General features: G+C 47.8%; 1 long non-coding RNA gene across 1 annotated transcript; it reads left to right on the top strand.

Annotated features, from left to right (window-relative positions):
- The first annotated feature begins 450 nt into the window (after positions 1 to 450).
- On the top strand, positions 451 to 5,616 carry LOC116653356. The gene is made up of 2 exons (XR_004306988.1): positions 451 to 3,842; positions 3,890 to 5,616. It is a non-coding gene; the product is annotated as an uncharacterized LOC116653356 (long non-coding RNA).
- Positions 5,617 to 6,018: the final 402 nt, after the last annotated feature.

Raw genomic sequence — 6,018 nt, forward strand, 5'->3', positions numbered from 1 at the left:
CAGATTCCCCTTCCCAAATTGGAGGTGAATGTTTGTTATTGCTCTATAACTACCTGAGATTGTAGTGAGGTGGGGGTCAGCTTTTTCTCCTAGGTAACAGCAGTAGGATAAGAGCTGATGGCCTCACGTTGCTTCATGTCCTTGCTGATAAAAATAAGACACTGCACAGTTTTGTTCACCCTTTGCTCAGGATAAGGACCATCTCTGGCTGCAGGGAAGTGCTCATCCTGGCTGGGATTTGGGTTGTACCTCATGGGGTTCTTCCTGATAGCGGCAGCACCAGCAGTCTGCAGGCGTGTGGATTGGCTGCGTGCGGCTCCAAGAACACTGACACCTCTGACAGCATTAGTCAGTGAGCTGGGACAGCGCGGAAATAGAATCCAAGGACATGACACACACATAGGAATAGTCCTATTTATCAGTGGAAACAGGAACAAGTGGTGTGTGCCCGCGCTGGGCTCAGAGCTGGGAACAACACGGGATGTTTGTGCAGTCGTCAGTAACTCGACAGCAATACAGTTTAGGAAAAAACTGACATAAGTTTTAGATTTTATTCATTCATACATTATTTACAGCAGTTGCTCTCATATTACAATTCTCTTTCATCTTTTCAGTTTTCACTTATAAAAAATTAACCAAATAAACCTTATATAACCAAATTTATCACAGCAGGTCTGGTTAATTTTCACAGTTACAGCGGCCATCAGGAACACAACACGAGTGCCTACGCCTCGCTCTCCCCGCTCCAACCCACCACGGACACACGGACGTGTGGACACACGGACTCATGTGTGCTCCTTCCTCCTGCATTCTGCCATAGGGCAGAGCAGAGCACACCGGGCTATGAGACGTTGGCTCTCCTCTGCGTGGCAGTGCTGGGTTTGCCTCCTGCCTGCCCACAGGCTCCCTCTCCCCCACCACAAACAGCATTTCCAGTAGCTTTCCATACACCCACCCCACACAGCCCACCCCACACGAGGCCTGGTGGTGCTGACCCGTTTGAGGCCCGATCCTGTACGTGTAGGCCCTGCAACTCGCAGCCCAGCCTGGCCTGCTCGCCCCCACCTGCTCTACAGTGTAATTATTGCTGTTTTAAAATAGGTTCGTATTTCTTTGAGGACTTGTAGCCGCTTCCTGTTACAAATACAGTACATACGAGGCTGGACATGGAGAACACAAGACTAATTTCACATCAGTCTCGTACAACAGAGGGGAGGTGCAGAGGCAGCCCCATGAACCAACACCACCGCCATGGGCACGTCGAGCCATGGAGCCCCAGCTGACGTTGGACATTTTCCAAATGCATACCACACATCTGCTTAACACTATATTAAAAAAAAAAGTAATAATATTAATAATTATTATTATTTTTGTAACCTTTACTGCATTTGTCTCGAGAAGACTTTTGCTTTGATAAAATAACACGAGCACACAAACAAACGGCTTAAAGCTAACGGCCCAGCACAACTGTAAGTACAGCTCACAAAGCAAAGGGTGCTTTGTGAAACCTAATAATAATAGCTTTGTATTAATTAAAAAAAAAAAAAAAAGCAAATATACATATTACAAGTCAAAGGACTAAGCTTTGAAGGCAAAGAAACTGAAAACTATGTTAGCTATATGCTCATTACGCTTACATAGCAGTAGCTGCTTCTGCATCCAAACGTGTTATTTGTCAATAGATTTACAGTTGCATCAGGTATTTTCTATGCGCTTGGTCTCAGTAAGTCCATCTCCAGCTACTCTGATGTTAAAGGCGTGCTCTCTCCTCTAGCTGGCTATCACACAATGAACAGCACCTCCAAATCATAGACTCATAGAATCATTTGAGTTGGAAGGGACCCATCAAGACCACCTAGTCCTACTCCCCTGCAATGAGCAGGGACACCTACAGCTCCAGCAGGTGCTCAGAGCCCCTCCAGCCTGACCTTGGATGTCTCCAGGGACAAGGCTTCCCCACATGCAGCAACCTGTTCCAGTGCCTCACCAACACTACTGCAAAAACGTCTTCCTTACATCCAACCTAAATCTCCCCTGCTCCAGTCTGAAACCATTTCCCCTTGTCCTATCATTGCAGACCCTGCTAAAGCGTCTGTCTCCTCCCTTAAGCTGCCTCACAGCTCCTGCTTTTAGCCACACTGTGTTCTAACCAACTTGTCCAAAGGATTCTCTGGCTCCTTTGATTCCAAATGAAAGGTAATCACAAGGGGGTCGCAGGCAGCAGCTTTTCAGAGGGAGATAACTAATCTCTGTGCACAGTGTCTGCTACTGAGGAGCGCAAGAACACATTTTTGCTCAGGATTTTGCTCAGGATTTTTCAGGGAGAAAAAAAAAATAGGAAAAAAAACCAAAACAAACAAAAAAAAAAAAAGGTCCTTTTGCATGTTAAAGCTTATTTAATAGCTTGCACCCATTCATTTTCTTTATGCGGTACAGTACATTCCACCGCAAGACTCCTGTTAGCTTGGAATTAAAATGCCTTTATTAAGCTTTAAATAGAGTGCATACCAACAGCATTATACCAGCGCTAATGAAACACAGGCTCCCAGCAAACTTAAAATTAGATTGTTAATTCAGAAGTAACCGGAGCTGGTTCCTACCCCCGTGTATCTAGCAGCTCTGGGATCCCTGCAGTCCCTCTCTACCCATTTGCACCTCAGCCAGGAAATGTGCCAAATTAAAAGGCAGTGTGGCCTTGCACGGAGGATCGAAAAGACTCGGTGAGAAGCAGATGCTCCTCACTGGGATCCCTAAAATCCCCATTTCCTTGGGGAATCTCACGCTGGGACTCCCAATGACCTCTTTGGTGCTGCCCTGACCACGGGTGCAGTGACAGCAGCGCAAAGGAGAAGCAGCGATGTCCCTGTGGCCAGGAGCACTGCTCAGCTCTGAGCACCTCACAAGTGCTGCCGCCTTCACTCAAGGGAGGACATGGCGTGAACTGACAACAAACAGCAGCGTGGGGCTTGCAAGTAAAATTACATCCTTCATTGCTGACCTGCCTGTAACCAGGGGCTGAGCTCCCCACAGACCTTATTGCCAAACATGACGTGTGCTTGGGATGCTGTTTGCTCCAGATGTGCAGGGTGTCCCCGCTCATCTCCAAGGGAACTCATCTCTTGGGGCAATTCCTGAGCTACTACAATGCAAAATTTCTTACTTTCAAGGAGAAGTGCTCTGTACCACCCCTAGTTGCTCTCCCAGGTGATCTCTGGCTTCGAGCTGAGGACACGTGAGCAGAGCCCACTGTGTAAGGATGAGCAGAACAGCCACGGTGCTAAAGGGACGACGGCATCGCCATGCAATTCAAGGGCAGCAGATACAACCCGTGTGAACAGCAGGTGCCTGGCACAGCTGGAGGACATCTGCTGTTATCCAGCTGCTCTGCCTGGCCCTGAAGTGGTCTCAGTAGCTTTCATATTTACCAAGGCAAGCTTCACAAGGGATGTACTGCTCTTCCCGTCACTCCTGCTATAGAGGAGCAGGGCACTTGGGCAGAAAACACCATCAGTCAGGAGCAGCCCCTCACTGCTGGGGTTAGATGACAACTGGAAATAGGTTTTCAATGAGTTCCAGGCAGTGGGTCCAGATCTTCTGGCCAGCACCAAGCTCAGAACTGCTCTGTGCCACCCTGATGCTCAACTGGGAGCAGCAAGATGATGCCTGAGCCAGTGAAAAGAGCACAGGGCTGGTCCTGCTGCAGGACTGCATCATGCAGGAAGAGCAAGGAGCTCATATCTGAGACTACAGGGCCGTTTCTGGGGGCCCTGCAGAGCTGCAGGCTCTGACTTCTCTGCATGGCACCATTTGAATGGGTGCAAAGCATAGGATGGATCTGCCAGGTCAGCATCAACTGGGGGTGTTCCTCCCCACTGCTGCACCTGCCCAGGCAGGGCAGCACCAGCAGCGTTGCACCCGTGAGCCCTCTCCATCTTCTTTGGCAAGCACAAGGCAGCACGCTTAACAGCCAGCCCTTCCCTCCCAGAACCAGCTGCCCGGGATGGATGGCACTGGGAGCAAGGGATGGATTTCTTCCAAAAAGCCACAGGTCACAGAGCAACTCACGAGAGCATTACAGGATGAAATTCACTGGGCAACTGGTGGCCAAATGGCAAAGATTCAGCACATCCCCAGCACCCAGCAGGTATCACCAGCAGCTTCTGCCATCACCAGCTTCAGTCTGCTCATCTTAAGAACAATCCTGGTAAGCTGACGGTACTTCTGTATCTGTGGGATCTTGGTACAATTGATTCCAGGTTTGTTTTTTTCTGATAGGATGATGCGGTGGTTTCATTACAAAGGCACAGGTATGAAATAAAACCAGCGACATTCTTTCAATTAAATACTCCAATAAAGAAAAACCTAATGCTCAGTTTAGGCTTTACGTATTCCTCCCTTATTAAGAGACTAGTTGTGTGTTGTTGTGTTGTTTTTTTTTTCCCCTCTGGAAAGATTTTAGTGCAGTGATTATATAGCAACAGAAAAATAAACTAAAAAAGGCACAAACTGTTTCGTGGTTTCTTTTTTTTTTTCCTTTCCCTTTCACTAACACTTTATAGTTGTCTATTTTCCTTAGGTTAATAAATCACTGAAAGCAGCAAGAAAATATTCTGCCCATTTCTGTACACTATACAAAACCCCCCAACCAACAGTACATTATTTCAGCTTCAGGAGAAATGTACAGCATAGTAAGACTGTTAAAAATAGAGTGCCCCCAGACAGAAATGGTGTTAATTAACCTCGTGCCACAGCACCCCTGCTCCACCCCTTCCCCCCTTATTGCTGACAACACGGATGGGGAAGGGGCTGTTCCTGGTGCTGCCCAGGGATGGGACCCCACACCACCACCCTGCCCCCCGCCCTCACACTGCAATGCTTTCAGTGCTGTTGATACGTTCCCTATCCTCTCACCGAGTTGATTGTGAACATTTCCCCCCCCTACACACATAATACCTTGTGAAATAGTAACTACTTCATTCCCCCCAGGAACTGAGTGAAAGGGCTTTTCCCTTTGAATGTGTTAACATAGCTGAAACCCCTCCACCCACCCCAAATTAAGTGCAGCCAGAAGTGTTTCTCTTTATATTTCTGATACCACGTTTTAAAAGTAAAATCTACTCATCTTCTTTTTTCCCCTCCCACCCCACCCCCAAGACGTAATTCATGCAAAGTTGCTATTTGTTTAAATAAGTTATAAAAGTTGATATTTCAGGCTAGGAGAAGCTGTAGCCTTGGTTACTCTTAGTTGGCAGGCACTGTACATACATACTGGGTACAGACACATGCCGGATCTGCTTTGCATTGCTTTTTGCATTGTACAATTCACAAATCTGACATCATTAAAGCGGTTAATTACCTTTTATGGCAGGCTGCAGTGAGGCCATCTACATGGATCAAACAAGCAGCTGGTTAAGATAATAAGTACGTGCCCCCCACCCCCCAGAGCCCCCCAAAATGCTATTATCTGTCACATTGCTTCTCTGAAGTGCTCGGAGCTGGTGCGCACATTAATGTGCAAATGTGTTGCCATAGGAACTGCAGCCTCCATTATGCCTCAATGACACCATTCAGCAAAAGCCAGAACTAAAAAAAAATGAACAACAACCAAAAAAAAAATATATTAAAAATAAAACCAAGCAAAACAAACAACAAAGAAAAGAACACCCACCCCAAAAGGCAGCAAAGAGAAAGTCACATGCGGAGCCTGGCCCAGCACTGCAGGTCAGGCGTGGCGACGGTAGCGCAGGAGAGAGATGGGGCTGATCTTCACTTCGGCTATGTTACATCGGGGCTCAGAGTTTGGACGGATCGAGTCCGGCTGCTGGCTAGGAAGGAGATGAGGATGGAGCTGTGGTTCCCACACGCCGAGGGGCTCTCAGACATTTGGCAGGATGAGGCACATCCAGAAAAGTGCAACATCAGTGCCGCGGTGGCAGTGCGATGTGTTGGAGTGCGAGCGCACGCTTCCTCTTCATGCATTGCAGCAAGCAGGTTGGGCTGGGGGCTGCCCCCCACGTT

Source organism: Coturnix japonica, chromosome 4 (genome assembly GCF_001577835.2).
Source record: "Coturnix japonica isolate 7356 chromosome 4, Coturnix japonica 2.1, whole genome shotgun sequence".
In the NCBI taxonomy this organism is placed as follows: Eukaryota; Metazoa; Chordata; class Aves; order Galliformes; family Phasianidae; genus Coturnix; species Coturnix japonica.